Raw genomic sequence first — 22,005 nt, 5'->3', positions numbered from 1 at the left:
AGATCGAATCATACCCTCCACGAGTAGTAGGAAGTCTACTGATAAAGTCCATGGATATAGACTCCCCCTTCTGTAAAGGAATGTCTAAGGGTTGAAGGTCACCAAGCATCCTCTTATGTTCAATCTTAACTTGTTGACATTGAAAGCATTCACGCATATAATTCTTAACATCCAATTTCATACGCGGCCAAAAGAATGAACTTTTAATCTTTTCATATGTCTTATTCAATCCAGGATGACCAGAAAAAGGTGAATTATGACACTCATGCCGAATTTGACTCTTAAAAGTAGAATTTTCAGGAATACACAAGCGGTCATAATAATATAGATTTTCCTTATACAAGTGATATCTATTCTCATACATCTCACCAATATTTTCATGCAAGAATTTCAAAATAGGCATATAAAAGAATTATTTTCAACTTAAGCATGCATATCATCAATCAAAGTAGACCGCACAACAGTCAACAAATTACACATAGGCCTATGACTCAATGCATCTGCAACTTTATTTTCCTTTTCACACGAATACTTCAAATCAAAGTCATACTCAGTCAGCAAATCAATCCATCTTCTTTGTCTGTTATTTAACAATGGCTAAGTGAAAATATACTTCAAGCTTTGATGATCAGTACGCAATTTAAATTTTACACCAAGCAAAAGATGACGCCAATGCTTCAATGCATGAACAACAACAAGCAATTCTAGATCATGTGTTGCATAGTTCAATTCATGTCGTCTTAATTTTCTAGACTCATATGCAACCACTCTTCCTTCTTGTGTCAAAACACAACCTAATTGTTCACCATTAGCGTCACAGGAAGAGGATATTTGTTCTTAATGGTCTGTTTCTTCAATCCCCTATAGTCAATGCATAACCTATATGTACCATCCTTTTTCTTTTGGAATAATAGAGGACTACCCCAAGGAGATACATTAGGTTTAATGAAACCCTTTTTCAAAAGATCATCAAGTTCTATCTTGAGCTCTTTAAGCTCATAAATATTGAACCTGTATGGAGCCCTTGAATAAGTTGTTGCTCCTAAATATAGATCTATGGCATGGTCTACCGCTCTAGGCGGGGCATACCAGGAAGATCGACCAGAAACACATCCTTAAATTCATGTAAGAGATTCTCTACAAATTTTGGATTTGTCTCTTTCTGTTTATCCCCAGATTCTTCTTTAATCTCATTAATAAACACAAGAAACGTCTCACACTCTTATCTAAGTCACCTTATCAATTCCATGGCCAAAACTAGATTTAGGATCTCTTTCTTTCCACGAAGAGTGTGACTTATCATCATCAAATGATTAAAGATATATTTTTCTTTCTTAACAATCAATCAAAACATGATTTTCAATCATCTAATTGATACCAATGATAACATCATGCATATCAATGTTTATGATATAGTAATCATCTTTATTATTCCGAATCTTCAAAGAGAAAAAAAAAAACAAATTTTCTACTAACTCTTTCGTGAAACTAATATTACCACTGATTAAGTCCACAAGTTTTTTTTAACTTCTCGATTTAATTTCTCAATCAATTTAAACGATAAGAAGCAATGAATACTATCCAAATCAATTAAGAAATGCAAATTTAAATCTCAACGTACTTTTACGCATAAATTCGATCACAGAAGCTTTCAAAGGACGTATCAAAGACATAAAACATCACAAAGAAGGGGTAGATGAATTACCTTTATCGTACGCATCGCCAAAAGTGTCCAATTGAGCCATCTTGGTACGTATTGTCTTATCAGTCACCTTGCTTGAGCATTCGAAAGTCTGGTGGTTGTGTTCTCGATATTGAAAGTATAATCCAAATCTTTGAGTTCTATAATCCACGCTTCTAAATCTTTGCATATCTTTCTTATGCCATCAAACTCTTTAAACTTAGCCTTCGTTAAGAATGATTTGCTTGTCGCTTCTCCCATATTGTCATTGTTTCTTTTTTGCGTTGACGACCTCTACGTCCACCATCACCGTTCCCACCATCACCACTTCCACCATCACCACTATCACCACCGCCAGGTGCCCCAGCGCCGCCACAATGATTATTGTTTTCTGGTGGAGTAGCATGGTTTTCGCCTTCATGTTTGCCATCAAGGTCCACATAGATATCAGGCTCTCGTGCTGCTTTGCCCCACAGAGCCTCAGCACGGTCCCGATTTGCTTGTTCCAGATCTTCTCGTAGTCGTCGAATCAGGTCTTCTTGCTCCTTCATCCTCCTCTCATATCCTTTCATGTCCAAAATCAACCGCTTGCTCTGATACCAATTGTCACAGGAACAAAATAATAGAGATAGACAACAAAAGATAGAGAAAGAGATCTTTGTATTGATGGATTTTTGCGGAGTTTTGATACAACAGAGGAGCAATGGAATATATGGGCACACTCCGTTGTACGGAGCTCGAACCTCCCGACCACCCCCGAGCTTCAGTCCGCTTGCATACAGCATCTCACTCGCACTCTCACTCACACTCGCACTCGCACTCGCACTCGCAATCCCACTCGCACTCGCAGAAGAGGAGATCTGTGAATGATCCCCAAATGCACCACCCGTCGTGCTTTTATTCTTCTTTTCCTCGAAAAGCCTGTGACTTCTCAAAATAGCCGCTTTTTTAGGCGTTCAGTCAACTCGATTTTCGCACCAAGTATACCTGCTAGAATAAGATAAGAACGTGATCGCTAAGCGATCCGTAAAGGTTATATTTTTATCATGACACTTTGCACAGATCTTGTTTCACAAATTGATTTCTGCATCGCCTACAAATTAGCCAAAAGAACGTACTCGTGCAACCAATTCAACATAATAATCAAAGAAAAAAAATATAATTATGTACCTTCATAATCTCAATTGCAATAGTCAACCATGAAGAAACAAATCCACTTCTTGGTTGATAGCAAGAAGAGCTGTATGATGTTGTATGTCTGCCTGTCCCTGTGTATACTACACTACTGCTGTCTTCTGTTTGTTTTCATCATAACTTTTACAAACGAACTCAGAATAGAGGAATCTAGGTACTCAAAATAACGGGAACAGGCCGGTTTGGTCTACAAGGCATCGTGGACAGAATTGCGACAAACATCTTTGTTTGACTGAAAACGCAACTTTCAGGTCGTGACTCATAAAACTTCTTTTTTTGGGTCTTCACTGCTTTTTCAACTTATTTTAAGCCTACCCATGCATTTTAAGCTAAAACACATAAATATAAAACACTGATATTGATAAAAATCTCAATTTTACTGTTCATAGACAGACTATCTGTTATTCATTAATCTTTATCAAATACGTCTTTAGTGTATTATTTAAAAAAAAGAATATATGTTCTCTCTTAATATCTCAAACTCATTCATATAAGCCCTATTTAATAGACTATTCAACAATCTTTCAAATCGTGCTAAACGAAAATATTCCCTACTACATTTTTTTTGACTTTAACACTAGAATGGTAACATGACACTTTTATGTCCTTGGACACTTTTGTATCCTGTTAAGTGACCATTTTGCTTGAATTATTTGAAGAGTATGAAAATGAATTTGTAGGTGCTATATATCCACAAAGTTGCCTGATGAGCTGAAAAAAACATAGCATTTTTTTTGAGTATCGATCTCACCATTAACCTTACTCTTGCACAACATTTCTGAACCTAAACTATGTGAAAAAACGGGTCCTGCTTTTGGCCTTTTTTAAAATTTTGGCAACTATACCACTCTAAACTTCATGTTTGTGAGGTTTAGATGGCTAGAGATTAGGACTTCATTGTTCTCAACGTGTTTTGATGCTTCTAGGGAGAGCTAAGTGTTAAAATTGAAAGTTATGACCAATTTATAAGAATTGCATAATCCTGTTTTTTGGCCAAAATTAGCACTTTTATGATTTTTTTGGTGGCTTTCTTGATATCCAAATTCAATTTTGATTGTGTAAGTGTAATGTATAACATAAAGCTAATCTTCCTTGAGTTTTTGGGGACCTAATATGCTATATAGCATAGTATATGATGATGGTTGAGTTTTTTGATTGTTGAAGAATACGATACATTTTAGAGTAGCAAGTATAACTTTTTCAATATTTCTAGTTTCTTAGGCCAAATGTGTGTATTTTGTAGGTAGTAACCATATCTAATCATAGACTACAAACTTGGCTAGATATTGAGTAGTTTTTATGGGTTTCTAGAGGTCATAATGCTAAACCCAGTTTTTTCATGTTTACTGTATTTAGCACTTTATCATTGCCCCCAAGGTTCCAATTGTAAGAGATCCATTATCCTTTTCACATGCTCCATGGCTCCTTTTGAATCCAAAGGCCCAAAGGAAACTAAGAAAACATGTATATAGTATCTGTATTGAGCGTGACTATAGAAACTTTGATAATAGATCCGCAGAATGGCAAAAATGCAACTTTTTTGTACCTTTTTTTTTTTACCAAAAACAAATTAGTGAGGTAAAAGCAACCATATGTTTTGGTCACCAACCCATTAAAGTTAACGGGGCATTTTATCTCATGTCCTACAAAAATACCTAGTCTTATTTATATGCAATCAACCGTAAGAAATTGCGGTTTTGGGCAAAATGCACTGGTCCATCAACTTTGGAGGCTTGTAGTGTCCAAGGGATGAGAAAAATTACAAGTTTCTCATTTTTTCCATATGTAGAGTTATTGAACTATAAGCTCATGAAAGGATTTTTCAAAATGAGTGGATCTACTATGGTTTTGGAGATTTTTCCCAAAACCCTGAAAGGACACTTTTATGTCCTGTTAGGTTACCATTCTAGTGTTAAGAACTTCAAAAATTAGTCCTATTACACGTTTAGTTGCAAAAGGTTACTCCCAAGTAGCTGGTGTTGATTATCAAGAGACCTTTTCACCAGTTGTTTGCATTACAAGTGTTCGAGTTTTATTGGCATTTTCTGTTCAATTTGATTTAAAAGCTCATCAAATGGATGTGCGAACTTCTTTTCTTAACGGTGACTTGAAAGAGGAAATTTATATGGAACAACTAGAAGGGTTTGCTATTCCAGGTAAAGAAGATCATGTTGCTCAACTCCATAAGGCACTATATGGTCTCAAACAAGCTTCGCGGGCCTGGTATACAAAATTTGTTCTTTTTCTCACCTCTAAAGGATTCATCTCTTGCTCTTCAAACGCCAACTTATACATAAAATGCCAAGGTAGCAGTTTTGTGATTCTTGATCTTTATGTGGATGATACCATCCTTGTTTCCAATGATTTAGGATTTCTTCAGCAAGTGAAAAAGTTATTGTCTTCTGCATTTGATATGGTGGATCTTAGAGAGATTCACTTGTGTCTTGGCATTCAAATCCAACGAAATCGTACAAAAGATATTTTATTCCTTCGACAGTCAAAGTTTATTGTAGATACTATTCAAAAGTTTGGTATCGAATCTGCACATTCAACCAACACACCTTCTCTTGCGAGCTCTACGAAGAACACTTCTGACAATGGCAGTCAACTTGTCACAAATCAGCCTTATGCTAACTAGATTGGATATCTTCAGTTTGTTGGCATGAATACTCGTCCTGATATTCTGTTTGTTGCTAATTATCTTGGACAACATCTTGCACGTCCTTCTCTTAAGCATTGGTCTGCAGCGAAGCGTGTGTTGGAATACTTGAAAGGCACTACAGATTTTGGTTTGGTCTATCGATGAAAACTCACATCGGACTCTATATAATCTCTTTCTCTTTTGGGTTACACTGATGCAGAATGGGCAAGCTCACATTTATCTATGCGATCTACTAGTGGAAACTGCTTCTTTATAAATGGTTGTCTTGTTTCTTGGACCAACAAGAAACAATGTTGTGTTGCAGTTTCTACGACTGAGTCAGAATATGTTGCGGCATCACTTGCAGCTCGTGAGTTGATATGGCTTCGACAAATGCTGGTTGATATTGGTCACTCTCCTCTTTCTAGCACACCCTTGCGGTGTGACAACCAAAGTTCTATTAGTCTTGCAAAAGACTATATATGTTCAACATAATAAGTCAAAGCACATTGCTATCCATTATCATTATGTTAGGTATGAAGTACGCAAAGGAACCATTATGGTTGAACACTGTCCAAGTGACCAGATGATTGCAAACATTCTGACCAAAGGCCTCAACAAGTCACGTTTCATTCTCTTGCGCTCGGAGCTTGGAGTTTCTTCGGCCTCACTATTTCTAGATTAGCTTCTTTGCTATTGTAATAGCTTTGTACATATGACATTGTAATCGTATAGGGGTACCATGCACTATGCACACTCCACATATGCACATTGTGATCTTTGAGTCACTTGTATATTTGTACATAGATGCAAAATTCACTTTCACATCATCATCACTGGTTCATATTTTCACATTGTATAGGGTCTTGGGTTTTTCCCTTCAACTCCCCAAGGTTTTTTTCATCCAAAGCTAGAGACCTTTGTTTGAGTGGGGGTGTTGGAGCCTCACCTATATATTTGTATCTTGTCCTCAATATGAATCAGTCTTTGGGAGCGTATATGGTGTGTCTCTTGTCTCGTCTCTCTCTCTTTCTCTCTACATCTCAACAATGTCAATCGGAGTTTGCAGCAGAAAGTTATGTTGTTTTTACTATAATTGAGCTTGACACATCTTTCATCCTCGTGGGTCTTTGTGAAGTGCTCGCGATCATTTTTCTAATTTTGGGGTCAACTTTTTCACAGGAACAAAATAATAGAGATAGACAACAAAAGATAGAGAAAGAGATCGTTGTATTGATGGATTTTTGCAGAGTTCTGATACAACAGAGGAGCAATAAAATATATGGGCGCACTCCGTTGTACGGAGCTCGAACCTCCCGACCACCCCCGAGCTTCAATCCGCTTGCATGCAGCGTCTCACTCGCACTCGCAGAAGAGGAGATTTGTGTATGATCCCCAAAACGCACCACCAATCTTTCTTTTCCTCCTTTTCCTCGAAAAGCATGCGACCTCTCAAAATAGCCGCTTTTATATTTTTGGCATTCGGTCGACTCGACTTTCGCACCAAGTATACCTGCGAGAATAAGATAAGAACGTGATCGCGAAGCGATCCGTGAAGGTTAGATTTTTGAAACTGAACATAACTCCCAAACGGAGCCAAAACAGCCCAAGTTCGTCTCACACAATCTTGTTGCTCTCGTTGCGCTCTTCGACGGCTATGTGATGGAAAATTTCCATAGCCTGCTCTAATTTGCTAAAAATCAACCTGCAAAATAGCATTTTCTACAAAAACGATGCAAAAACAGCAAATCTCACTTTTTCCTTAATCTTTGGCCCTCAACGAGCATCAAAACATCAAAATCTCTAAAGACTCAGAGAACCAAAGTTGTTCCTTATAACACACGCTACAATCGCTTCATACATCACTTTTCCAAAATCTCACGTAACACCTTCAAAAATGACCCAGAAAGTGCGTTCCGGATCAAAAAATTTGATTGGACGAAAACAATCCACACATCCTTCTAGACATTGGACTAACTTTAAAACGACCAAAACTTCCTAGAAAAACAAAATTTATTGCTAAAACACTTCAAAATCAAGTCATGTTACAAACTTTTTCGCTATTCATATTGTGGCCGTTAATCTTGCATCTGACGTCACTCTATTTTGAGGACTCTTTTATTAATAAAGTCTCCTTTTCCCTGCTTTTTTGGATGACGTCCCTCACATCTTTGGAGGTTTATTGAGCATGCTTCTTGCGTTTTATCGTTGACAGAACACAGTCGTCATATTTCTCTCGTTCTCAATGGTAGCCTTCACCATATATGGTGTGCAGATTCTGTGATCTTATCTTATACGTCTTCTCACAACCAGATATGGCTATGACTATTCTCGTCAATGGATTTCCTTGTTCTATTCCTCCTTGCCAAGGCCAAGGATTTCCGGGTTGGAAAGCAAAGATGTTGCTAATTCTTGAAGGTAATGAACTCTCTGATGTTGTCCTTGGAAATTGTGTTTGTCCGCCTCAGCTTGTTGATACGGATCATGAGAACGTGCTTATCACTGAAGGACGTATATTTGAAGATTGGAATGTTGCATATACAGTGGCAACGACGTGATAAAGCAGCGTGTCCGTATATTATTTTTGCTCTTACTAATTCCCTTTTGCTTGATATGTATGAACTGCCTACTTTCCATGACGTATAGAAGTACCTTATTGCAAACTTTGAAAAGAAATCTGTTACACATATACTTTGTTTAAGAGGGTTGCATAACAAGTTACAATATCAAGTTGGTACTACCATGACGAGATATATTGAGTCTTTCAAATCTATTATCAATCAACTTGGTGCTCCCAGTGATCCTGTTTCACAAACAATTGCTTACACTTCTCCTTGATATGGTGAAGGGCTCTTCTTATAATAACATTGTTACTATTCTATCTAATAAAGATGGTCTTGATTTCGACTAAGCCTACATGTCTCAATTGAATACTCTTAACGTCAAGAATGCAATGTTAGTGTTTTCTATAGTAAATAGTCATGAGACTAAGCACAATTAATATATGTCAAGTGTTTCCATAAAAGTTGGCAGTGTTTAAAAAAAAAACCCTTCAGTAAGATTATGCCAACATTGTCTTATAATACTCAGACCAAATCCACAGTCAATGATTTTGTAGGTAGGATCATAATCATCTCCCTCATTTGTCAAATAATTAATTTATATCCCTCAAAATAATCATACAATGGCATTAAAATATAAAACATTAATATGTATATTTGCGATTCTGGAAAAACAAAAAATTGATGCACATTTGATGACCATATATAACATTCAGGCATCACAAAGTCACGATATTCTTCAATGTCTAATCAATCATTAAGAACAATTATCATTTTTTATAAACAAAACTTGCTAATTGATTGTGGTTAGGATAGCTGCCAACTTATGGCTAGCACAAGTGTTAGTTCCAAGATGGATTTTACCCATATCAAGAGGTGCTACCATATACATTTGGTAGTGATGTGTCTGAACACACTTAGGACTGTCGGGGCATTTTTTCTCTCACTAGGAGGGTTTCCCCCCCCCCCTTGTGCATTGTATATACACCCATCACTCTAGGTCTATCTTATGTTTCCATTGCATACTAAGTAGTAGAGTCTCCGTTGTGTGCCTTAGGCTTCCTTCATCTCCAAGTTTTCCTGCAATCCTAAATCCAACAATTGGTAACAGAGCAGGTTGTGTCCTCTCAGGCTTAGTCGCCAACAGCTCCAGCAAATGCCTACTCACATCCTCTCATTTTTGTGAGCATTGGTGGGTCTGCTCAGATTTTTGATTCGGGCTCATTTCGCCCTCTTTTTCCACTACACGTAGTACTATACATGCTATTTTGTCATTTTGTCCAAAATTTCTACCCATTTTTTGCATAGAAGGTCCTTACATTTTTCTACAGTTTGTGCTATATAGCACATGTTTTTCCCTCTTTGTTTCTCCTCTTTTTGGAAAGTTTTTGTATCAGGTGTAACATTTATCATGGCTGACAACAATATAGATGTGCTCAAGATGTTTGCTAGTGCTGAGGATAGATTGGATGGGGACAATTCACCCTATGTGAGCTTATATGATGCAACATGTTTTTGTGTCAAAGGGAATTTGGAATATTGTGCAGGGCATTGATGAATGTCATGGGTTTAAGGATGTAGGCAATGTTGAGGATGTTTTGAGTTTTGGTTGCAGGATTGCTGCTACCAAAGCTCTTTTGATGGCAGGATTTCTGCTACTAGAGCTAATTTGCCTATAGTTGAGCAAGCTCGTTGGGATATAAAAGATAAGCAAGCTCATGCTTTGATTGCATTGTCTATGAAGCACACTATTACTCCTCATATTTGTTCAGCAAAACCTAAAAAATAGTCTTGGGATATTCTGGCTGGTCTTTATTCAAGTCACAAATGAGGCTAAAACTACATTGCTTTGTAAAGAAATGGAGTCAAAGATTATGCACGAGGAAGCTGAAATGGGCACTTTCCTTGTTGGTATAAAGAATATAAATGAGCAACATAGTGAAGTCATTTTTGACAGTTCCCTTGCAAACTGTTCTTGACGCTTTTTCAAATTCAACTAGACTTTTTCTAGTACTTGGAGACTTATGACCCAAGGAAATATTGAATTTTTCAACTTTGATGCATTATGCACATTGTTGTTGCAAGAGTCACTTTACAAAAAAGAGGGCTAAACTGTGTGCAATTGAATAGACTTTTATTATTACTCAAAGAAATGTTGGTAACAACAATGTAACAATTTCTCGTGGTTCTTTTGCGAGTGAAAAATATTCTTTTCCTAATGCTTCTGTTGGTAGCACTTCGTCTGGGAATTCTCGTGATAAGGACAAAAAGAAGATGAGTAGCCATTATTATAAAGCTAATGATCACTTGATCAAGCAATGTCCAAAGTTGAAGGCAAAAGAGACTAAGAAGAAAGAGGTTGGATCAACTATACCATTCAATATAAGTGCAACTATTGTAGAGTCTTTGTGAAAAAATAGAGAGAGATAATTTTTACACATGAGATATTATAGAGTACACACACACACACACACACACATAGAGAGAGAGAGAGAGAGAGAGAGAGAGAGAGAGAGAGCATGATATACGTGTTCACCCAATGTCCGCTTTGTTCACGAGAAAGTAGCCACTCAATGGATTTAGTGCCTCAAACAAGAAAGGAGACCACTTTACTTGGATGCTCAATTGACTCATGTGCCAACATAATCATGCCCTTGTCTTTGTGGCAATATTACTTTCCTTGAAGGAGGGTTTTTGTCCTTAAAAACATTGATCAATGAAATAACTCTCCATAATAATATTAATGCTCTCCTCTCTAAACTTACATCACATCAAATACTATCCAACGCAGTACTTACCATTACATCTAGCACTCATATGTGGAATTATGTGCTTGTAGCAAAAATGAAATTGAATGATTGCAGTCAATATTTTCTCAAGAGATTGTCCCTTTGACCAAGAGAAACCTCTATCTTCTCTACCTAGATCTCAAACTAAGCGTAGAAAAACTCTTCAGAAAAACTCTTGACTAATAGTAGAACGTATCCCAGGCAAAACACTCTAACTGAGACAAGCCTATTTCTCTCTTCTCAGCGAATAGTAGATTATCTCAAGCAAGATGTTCTGACTGAGCAAAAGTTAACTCTTTATCTCCTCAAGCAATTTCTTCCAAAAATTGGAGTGCTTCTTACAAATGTATATCATTCAAGCTATTGATAGGTGTTTTGGGCTTACTTATAGAAGAAAACAAAAGGTTGTCACTCGATCTAAGTATAAGTCCTTAGGTACATTTACCTTCCACATGCAGCCTTTATTCCAAAACTAGAGTTGTTCTTCATGAAAGATAGAGCATTTTGTGAACTATCTATGGTTAACATAGAGGGATCCCCAAAACTTCTTAACTCCACAATTTGATGGATGTTGTAGTGTGCCAATCATATTTTTGACAAAAGTAGCCCTTCTAGAACTTTAAAGGCATACACATGTAATCCCATGATATGTAACCAAATTTGGTATCTTTGACACATCTCAACAAGACTTTAAGCATAAGATATTTGAATAGGAATAATAATTTGTGTGACTTGTGAAGTCAACGAATAATATACATGAGATAAGATATAGGAATAACTCATATAATTCTTTAATAGACATGGAGTGTCTACTCCTCATCTTACCAAGAAGCAATATTTTGATAGACTCTCAAAAGAATCCACTTTTGTAACTAAACTTGTGTTCCATGTATTCTTATAGGATACCCCAAGTGTATCATGAAAGGAGAAATATGATTTCATTTAAAACTATAATGGAGATTGATCCTAAAAAACATTTACATTACAAATAATAGGTAGCAACATAGGGTTGCCCTATAGACTATGCAACAAAAAACCAAGTTAATGGATATTTTATTAATCAAGAACCCTTTATGATCAATGGTTATTTTATGTCCAAGTAGACATTTGTAATCATTTTGAGCATTGCAATCTTCCCTATTGCAAGAGCAAAAATCTCACTCTTGTACAAGGGAGATTGTACCTAGTGACTTGTGTCTATAATCTTCTACTCTCTTCTCCTCTTCTCTCTCACAATGATATGTGCACCACTCCAATCTTGGAGGTTCATATAGCACGCTTGGTCTTGCTCTGTCTCTCTTACTCTCTAATCATTAATCTTGATGAGCACCATATAAAAAATTTATTGAGGTATGCTTGTATAATTCTGATATGAGTGCTATGATATTTTATAGATTTTAGGGTCCGAGACCACAATATCGCTATGTGGTTAAGTTCATTGATGATTTCTCACGGTATACGACTGTATTTTTACTTAGACAAACATCTGAGGCCTTATCTGTTTTCAAACAATTCCACAAGGCTGCGGAACTTCAAACTGGTCGTCGCCTTTAGAAGCTTCATAGTGACAATGGAGGCAAATATGTTTCTCAAGAGTTTGTGAGTTACTGTGCTGACAGTGTAATGCAGAGTCTAGGATTTGAACATAGAATTGCTACTTGTGTTCGATTGTTGGGTTTGAGCGCTATATCCAAGGTATTGGTTAATAAAAGATTATATCCCGGTATTAAGGTGGGAAGGTCTGTTAGGTAGGGATGTCCTCTTAGCCCGTTGTTATTTGCTATAAAAACCCATCCCCTCTTCTTCTTTCTCCATGCTCACGCAACAAATGGTAACTTGAAAGGGTTGTATGTAGGCTCTCATCATGTACTTGATTTGGGGTTTTAAGATGACACTATTATTTTCTCGGATGCTCAGAATGCTAATATTGGTGAATGTATGTCATACTTAAATTTTTATTCGCTTGTAGCTGCTTTAGATTTGAATTTGGGGAAGTCTCTGTTGATAGATGTATCTGCAAAGATAATTTTCATAGCTTGATTTGGCAAGAAAAGAGAAGTCTTAGGGGAACTGTATTCAGGAACCTTGGTTACCCTCTAGGAGTTAATGTATCTGCAAACTAGTTGACACAATGGGTTGAGGATAAAATCCAAACCAAAATGGCTTCGTGGCATTGTACCAAATGGCCAATTCATGTTAGGTTAAGGATTGTGCAGGCTATTTGGATTTCCTCTATATATTATGTTTTCTTCCCTTTGATCCTTGACCGGTTGCGAAATTTACATCAAAACTACTGAGATTATATGGGGATCTTCTATTGTAGCCTGGCTTGCCTGGAAGCATTTGGCATTGCCTATTCACTTGGGAGGATTGGGTATCCTTCATTTGCAAATGCACATGCTAGCTAGTAGGGAAATATTACTGAAACAAATTGATGGATAATTTTGTTGTGTACTCTCATGGTGTTTGGGATATGTTTGCATGGGACAAATTGTTTTGTGCTACTCATGCTCAATTGTGTGGGAAGACTGCTAATATGCTCGTTAAGTCTTGGAAAAGTCTATGTGTTTTGTTCATTCGGGATGGTAGAGTCAGATATACAGGTAATCCCTTAGGGTATGAGTCTTGTTGTTGGAGCTTTGGATTTAAAAAACCACCCGCTATTTTCTCGGGCAAAAAACCATAAGAGGGTTAAGCCCAATAAATCAAATTGTTACTCTAAAAGAAATATTATTGCCTTTATGGTGGCTAAAAGAACATTGAGACTAGGAAATGGGCTCAAAATTACTTGGGGACAGTTGTGTACACATGTCAGCAATTTGAAAAATCCTTATTGCAATGAAGATTTAATCAAAGATTCTGAGATTGAGCATTGTTAGAGACTTCAACAAATTGATGGACCTCCCCAACCAAAAGTTTCTATCTACACTTGATCCTTTAGCCTTAGATAGAGAATAGATGCAACAAGAATTGCGAGTTCAATCTAGAGCAAAGTTGGTAGTTGATGTATGGTGGAATATCCTGACAAGGCCTCTCCCCATAGGTGAATTGTTAGCCAAAAAGAGAATGTATGATGGAAAATGCCCCAAATGTGGTCATCTTGAGACAACGAAGCACATATTTTGGAACTTCCCTAAATTATATGCTTGATGGATATGTTTGTTGAGATGTGTATGATGCATTGGAAGACTAAGTTTCTTGGAACAATTCAAACGGGTTCTACACGTTTAGACTACTTATGTATTGCTTCTCTGAGACTTTGGGTGTTATCCTTTTTGTGGAATGCTAGAAACTCAGCTTTGTTTGATACACACACCTTTCAGAGTTTCACACTGCCTTGGTCTATGATTCGAGATAAATTGTTAGAGGACTGTGTAGCACTGCCAGTTCCTCAATAGAATAAGACGATGGAATTCCTCATTATGATGTAAACATGTAACAAAATGTAATATAGTACTTAAGTTAGAGAGAGAGAGAGAGAGAGAGAGAGAGAGATATTTTCACAATTATGTAGGAAAATGAAATTTCCACTCTGGACCAATAATAGTGTGGTGTGTGGTCGTGTAGGTAGAGTCCGACCACCTAGTGTGGTCAGACATGTTATGGTTGTAACCAACTCTCTAGCATAATATAAGGAGGTGCCCTCTCAAGGTAGAGGGGCAGAGGGAGACTTAGCTTGAGCCTAATCCCGTGTACACCACATTGGTGGAGTTGACGGGTAGTTAGGAATCCTTCTTTCTTTTCTTTAGTTTGTTGGGTTCCCCAATTCATGATGGAGTTCGCCATTGATACGGGATGAGAGAGAGCGAGAGAGTACTGTCTCTTTGCAGGGAGTTTTTTTGCAGCATCCTTGCATCTCCCACATTTCTGATGCTCCCCTTATCACCGAGCCCTTCTCTTCTTAGACAATGAAGACAACTCTCAGCATCCTCACTGCCTGTTCTGTAGAGTTTCACCATGGCAGGTCGTAGTATGGCGCCCAGCAAGAAGAGCATGTCACGCAGCCTACGGGCTTTTCTGATGTTTCCTCAGCTACAGCAGGTCGCCCACGCTTCTCTGCCCCTGCTATGCACCATTCAGTTTTGGCTGCATCATGAGGAGCTTCTCTCTTACGGCGGATCTGCATCAATGACCATACGCTGCTACTGTTTCACTCATAGTAGAGGCGGTAGCTGCCACTCCAATCGCTTCTCCATCATGAGCATCATGATGATCACCTTGTACGTGAGCCTCTCGATTGTAACTGACGTGGTACGGCTCCATTTCCTACATCAAGCGGCGCCCAATGCATACCTCTTCTTCACCTCATTTTGTCCAGGTATTGTTGGTGTCAACGCCTTGGTATTGCTCTCGAGCCCAACATCTGTAGCTCTACTTTGTTGTTTTCATAGCTGCTTCTATGGTGACGCCTGGATGACCCGTGCTTGGAATCTACTAATTGCCTCTCGGTTTGCTAACCATAGTCCAATGTCGACGACCTCCCCTAATCTTGCTAACCTCATGCGGTCCAGATGCAGAGTAGAACGCTACATGCTCGTAACATGTCTTTCTTATTTACAGTTGCCCGCTTTCATGGTCTGGCCGATTGAGTTGCTTGCACCATCAAGGTGATCTCTAATGATTTTCAGCAAGCATGCAGTTGTTCGCAAAGAGACAAGTTCACTCCGAAAAGTGGAAGTTCATCAAACTGCAAAGAGCTGCGCAAACAGGGGAGCTTGCTCCTCCCAAGCCGATGGTTATTTATGGCCTCTATGCTGATGACCCCTACGATTCTTACCCTTGCATGAAACTCAAATCCTCCGCCTGGAGCATGTTTACAGTCATCCATGATGCTGATGCTTCCCCGTAGCCCACGCAACCTCCTCAGGGAAAATCAATGGCGATGGTTTTAATGTAGCTCGACTTTCATGACTGTTTTGTTCAACAATCCACATTTAATTGCCCTACACAACAGACATCAAGTTAAATTTGCACTTGGTTGGAGTTTTCTTGCTGGCAAACGGAGTTACTGCAAGTTGGTTGCAGAGCCAACTTGCAGAGGTACCTTTTGGTACTGATTTCAGTTCTTGGAATTTTCAGTTTTTGCTCAAATAAACTCACAATCACACCAAATCTCTTATGGAAATGAATGTATGTCACAAAAATTCCGCACCCAATCCTCAGTGAGTCCTTCCTCGTCTTGTCCATTTCATTGGGATAGCGACCTAATGTTTGCATAAGCGAGATGTATGAGCTCCATGCCTTGTTGATGATCAGCACGATGACGAGTCTAGCCCCCAAATTCAGTCCCTAGCCCCTAAGCCGTTGTATGATCACTCCCCCCGCATGAGGCGTTGGAGTTGATTCCTTCCTGTCAAGTCCATTCTCAGCCCAAATTGTAAAAAAGATGTCCATCTTTTTTCTCCCTAAGGGGGGAGGTGTGATGTGTGGTCGTGTAGGTAGAGTCCGGCCACCTAGTGTGGTCGGACATGTTATGGTTGTAACCAACTCTCTAGCATAATATAAGGAGGTGCCCTCTCAAGGTAGAGGGAGACTCAGCTTGAGCCTAATCCCGTGTGCACCACAATAGGACCGATAAGATAGAAAGGGAAAATGGAATGTCTCTTCAAGGATCCGAAAGAGGTGATGTTCATGGAGCGACTCGTCCGGCTAGTCTATGATCAAAGGTAGGGGTTGGCGAAGGCGACATTGACAAGCGAGAGCGGAAGAGTGCCAGCGCAGGGGTAGGCGCGGCCATAGCGGAGGCCGGAGGAAGCAGGTTGGACTTTGACATTTGGGAAGAGCGTGTAGTGGCCGACGGTGGGTACGTCCACCTCCATGGCGAAGCGGCTGATGATCCAACGCCGGTCCTGGCAGGCTGCAATGATGTTGAAGGCCTGATAGGGGCAGTTGTTCACGAGCTCCCACTCGCACAGCCCGGTCGCCACCGCAGTGTTGGTCAGCACCAGGTCGTGCAGCCTGTACTTGCGGGGCATAGCTGCTTGCACGACGGAGGGCTCCTCTATGATATTTATTAGCAGCGCCGCCACCATCGCCACTCCGGTGGCCAAAAAACAAGATCAATAATATTACTACATATGATATGACCATAGCACACAGACTAATTAGCTCTGATACCATGTTGAATCGGAGGGAGACAGCGCATGTAGACAAGAGGAGAGAGAGAGACGACACCAACATGTACAAGACCCAAAAGTGTGTCCAATGACTACACGACATGAGTTTATATAGAGGGGACCAAGGTGCTATATATAGAGATACTATATATAGCTCAACAATCGGGAGGGTGGCACTCCACAGGTATAAGAATATGGCATCCTGTCCCTCCGATTCAACATGGTATCAGAGCTAAGTAGTCTTTATCTTTCGTGATAATAAGTTTATTTGTAAAGCATTGTCACGCAAAATTCAAAAGCTTTTTGGCTTGCTTAAAATTAGTGAGATGGCTTTTAAAGGGTAGCGCTGCGAGGCACTCCTGCTCATGTACCACCGTGAAAGTACAGAGATGAAAGATGGAACCAACAAATAGCCTAGTGGATTGTGTGCTCTAGGCACAGGTGTAAGCCTCGCTCGTGGGTTGTCTGCCTTGCACCTCTCGTAACTCTAGCTCATGGTTGGCTGCTGGAAGCAAATCTAGATGATGATTGGAAGCCCGAAATACTCGTGGCATGTATGCCATGTGCACCTGACTTTTCAACCTTGTTAGTGCATGCTTGCGTAATTGCAGAACTATTGTATCCGCTGCAAAAGAGGTGTCTTGTTTTTGCATGCAAAAGAGGCAGCTGGTAACACGGTATGTAGATAATATTAGGAGTGATGAAGTATGTTGTAGATTATGGTAACACGGAGTAGCACGAAGTTGCAGAGCAGCATACAGTCGACATGAAGGAGTTTATTGCAGAGCTTATACATCCTATGAGAGTGTCTGTTCGATAGGCAACTGCAATTAAGCGTCGTGAGCATGACTCAAAGCTCTAAAAATATCGAAAGCCCGTAACGCTTTTGCTTGCTGCCTACCTTTTGCATTATTTTAGGAACTACCGAGGGTCTACTAAATATAATTAGTGTATAAGTGGGCGATGGCGACGCTTGGCTTTATCTACAAGTGGGCGACAGCTGCATTCGCTATTAGAAATTGGCAATCGGCTTTTGCATGTAGTTAGCTGGTGGTTTTGGTATGCGTGCTTGTCACTTCCTGCACATGGCAGCACAGAGAGACACAGAATATTTCTACCCTTAATAGGGTTCAATTGCAGAAGAGACGGTAGTTGCTACGAGGGCGGCCGCTTTTGTGGTATTTTTCACTTGCTTCCAGTGCTTATTATGCTGCGTTTCACCTGTATGCGCTCGCCAACTTCGTGGCTTGTCTCTCTGCACCCCTATTTCTTCTTGTGGCTGGCTACCTACCGGCCTTGACGCTCTTCTGGGATTTCTTCTCGGGTGCATCTGCCGCTACATGTGGGTGTGGGTTCCTTTGACTTGGAAGACATGGTTTTCTGTTCGGACTTTCAAATAAAGAGGGACCTAGAGAAAGGACGAGTCCCAAAATCCTTAGTAGAGCAATAGATCTTTGCTGCACCACCTCGTTTTGATCAAAGCTATGCAGGATAATGGTCTGAGACACCATAGACGGAAGTCAAAGCCATGGAGCTCATCTGCACGCAAGATGCTTTATTTAGAATGAGATCTCCCGAAGGTAATTTGTAGAAAGCTACGAGCTTTGCCTAGGTACCAGAGACCTTCAGTGTATCAGAGTGTTGTGAGCTACAGTGCCTCATGACTTCGGTTACAACCGCTGGCCCCAATCGGCAACACATCGTGAAAGAGTGGTATTTTTAACTTGCTATTTTATGCTATTTTAAGAAAATATACCGTTTGTTTCTAAATGGCACTTCCGTATCTCGGTATAGCATGAGTTGTTTTTTTTTTTGGCTTTGATTACAATAGCACTAGCATGTTGTCTTTATTAAATGGATATTTAGGGATCATTGCCACTACTTCTAGTGTGACACTCACGAAAGCTAGCAGCATTACTTTAGTTCAAGGAAAATCTATTGCTGTCGTCATTACAGTCCAAAGATAGCGGCATATTAGTCCAAAGATATTTAGCAATCGTTAGCCAACTCGTGTATAGAAGAGCTATCTGTTTCAAATTTTGATTATATGGTTGCAGCATCATCACTGGTGGAGTTTTCCACTTATATTTGGTCAATCGATAATTTTACATCATGATTTTACTAATACTTTCCTTGATGAGGTGATAGATGATGGATGTGATAGAGACTTTGTATGTGTACTTGAGAGCTCGGTGCCTCGTACTCATCATTGGTATTATGTTTGTGTACTTGAGAGCTGGGTGCCTTGTACCTACCATTGGTATTACGTTTTATTCGTCAGAGAGCTCGGTGTCTCGTATTGACCATTGGTGTTATGTTTATTTCGTCATATTTCAAGTGCAGATGTTCTCGGCATCAATGGTGAGAAATGTGACAAAGTTTATACGTACTTGGGAGCATGTTATCGTCCTCTTGATTAGTGCTATTGTTGTTATCATCTTGTTGTACCATCGTCATCATTGGTGCTATGGTTGTTATCGTCTTATTGTACCCTCGTCGTCGTCAGGGATTTGGCAGGTGTGATTATATAGCACTAGTGTTTCATACCATTTTTGTATTGGCTTGTGTGTATGTGCGTACATGTCTGCATTCTTGTTATATGTACCCGTTGCATCATTATTTGTTTCTCTGTCGTCTCTAGAGCGGCGTCGCGAACCGTCTCTAAGGACAATGTGATGTGATTATTTCTAACCTTCACATTTCGATATGTTTCTTGAGTTTATGTTGTTTACAGAATTTAAATTACATCAGCAGTATGTACGGGGGCTCAAGGATATTGAAGTTGCTCTACGAAAGAATTTGCAGTAGCTCAATTGTCTATATCTTGGATTATAAGAAGACCCTTGAAAGGGCACATTGTAAAACAAAAGTGATGTAGCTCCTTTGAACATTGTAAATGTAAATTTAAAATATTTTAATATAACTGTAGGTATATATAGAGCTATGGGTTTTTCCCTTGATCCCCCAAGGGTTTTTTCATCCACAGTTAGGGACCTTCATTTGAGTGGGGGTGTTGAGATATATATAGTATCTCTATATATAGCACCCTGGTCCCCTCTATATAAACTCATGTCGTGTAGTCATTGGACACACTTTTGGGGCTTGTACATGTTGGTGTCGTCTCTCTCTCTCTCTCTCTCTCTCTCTCTCTCCTCTTGAGGCTTCTACATGTTGGTGTCGTCTCTCTCTCTCTCTCTCTCTCTCTCTCTCTCTCTCTCCTCTTGTCTACATGCACTGTCTCCCTTCGATTCAACACCCATTGCCATTGTTGATGATGAAGATGGGTTCTAGCCCTAAATGCTGCTCGATGTGCTCACTGCTGCTTATAGTTTTGCGGGAACTACTATTCCTGCCTTCGAAGCACCCGCTTTAAATACTCCTAATTACATCCTTGTAATCCAACCTGCCAAACCTCAATTATCTCCCACCATACGCCCACCTGAAAAGCCAAATGAAATACTTGTTCCTCATGTGTGTGTGTTTTTGTTCCTTGGCTGTTAATGTATTCACATGGCTCTACTCCACCAAGGTTGAGAGTCATTGCTCCCATGATAACTATAAACATCGATCCTCTAATCTTCTACCGCTAACCTTCCATGTGGGTATTGGTGTTCATGTTGGCTACTAATTATAGTGCCATTTATGCTAGTAAAAGGTCACATTTACAATGAGGAAAAGGAAACATCCATATTGCATGACAGCTAGTTGAATTGAATTGGGGAGTAGTTTGAATGGACCTATTCCCTCTCTGAATTAGTCCTTGATACCGAAGTGATACCTTGGTGGAGCGTGTTGAGATTCATTTTTTTCCAACATTTTTAGGTGAGAACTTTGAGGTCCAAGGACTAACACATGCCTTTGTCCACCCAAACATACTCCTCTTACATACCTCCTACCCTACCTTCTCTTGGCCTACCTTGAGGAGACCACTTAACTTTGGATGCTCAATTGACTCATGTGCCAGCATAGTCATGCCCTTGTCTTTGTGGCAATATTACTTTCCTTGAAGGAGAGTTTTTGTCCTTAAAAAAATTTATCAATGAAATACCTCTCCATAAGAATATTTGTCACAGGAACGTAATAATAGAGCTAGACAGCAAAAGGTAGAGAGAGAGATCTTTGTATAATGAATCTTTGCAGACTTTTGATACAACAGAAGAGCAATTGAATATAGGCGCACTCCGTTGTACGACGCTCGAACCTCCCGACCACCCCCGAGCTTCAATCCGCTTGCATACAGTGTCTCACTCGCACTCTCACTCACACTCGCACCAAGTTATTTGTGGACAACCTATACAAGTTGTATGGTTTGTCAAGTAACCTTGTCAGTGATCGTGATCCCAAGTTTAATAGTCGTTTTTGGAGGGTTGTGTTTAAACGATTGGGTACACAACTAGACCTCAATACAACCGATCATCCAGAAATGGATGGTCCAACTGAATGAGTTAAGAAATTGCTAGAGGATATATATGCTACGCGCATACGTTAGCAAGAAACAGCCAGACTGGGTTTGCCTGCAATAGTGCTAAGCATGTCATGATTGGATTGAGTCCTTTCATGCTCATGTATGGTTTTCAACCTAGGTCACCTGTTACGGTGGGATTGGCAACCGAAAAACTCCAACAAGTTAAGGATTTTCTCCAAGACCACATGGATATGCTGAAACTTGCTCGTCAGAATATCCAACAAGCGCAGGATCAGTATAAGAAGTACGTTGATGAGAAACATCGGCAAGCTACCTTTGAGGAAGGGGAGGAAGTATTTTTACGTGTGCCATAGCATTCAGAAAGTCTGAAAACTGGGCCAACACCTAAATTATCTCCACGATATTATGGGCCTTTCAAAATACTCAAGCGAGTGAATGATCGTGCCTACAAATTATCGCTACCTACACATTCTCGTGTTCCTCGGTGTTTACTGTAAGCCATTTACGTAAGCGGTTACATGGGGACCACAATGTCATTGACCAACAGATTCTGGTCGATTTCATTGAACCTCTTACCTTACCGCATGAACCTGAATG

The 22,005-nt window shown here is 39.5% G+C and overlaps 1 pseudogene; it reads left to right on the top strand.

Moving 5' to 3' along the window:
* Window positions 1-14,774: 14,774 nt before the first annotated feature.
* LOC147428024 (uncharacterized) lies at window positions 14,775-15,257 on the top strand (annotated as a pseudogene).
* The last annotated feature ends 6,748 nt before the right edge of the window (window positions 15,258-22,005 follow it).

The sequence above is a fragment of the Adiantum capillus-veneris genome, chromosome 23 (genome assembly GCF_014529385.1).
Source record: "Adiantum capillus-veneris isolate H3 chromosome 23, ASM1452938v2, whole genome shotgun sequence".
Classification (NCBI taxonomy): Eukaryota; Viridiplantae; Streptophyta; class Polypodiopsida; order Polypodiales; family Pteridaceae; genus Adiantum; species Adiantum capillus-veneris.
This window is presented reverse-complemented; position numbering and strand designations above follow the sequence as displayed.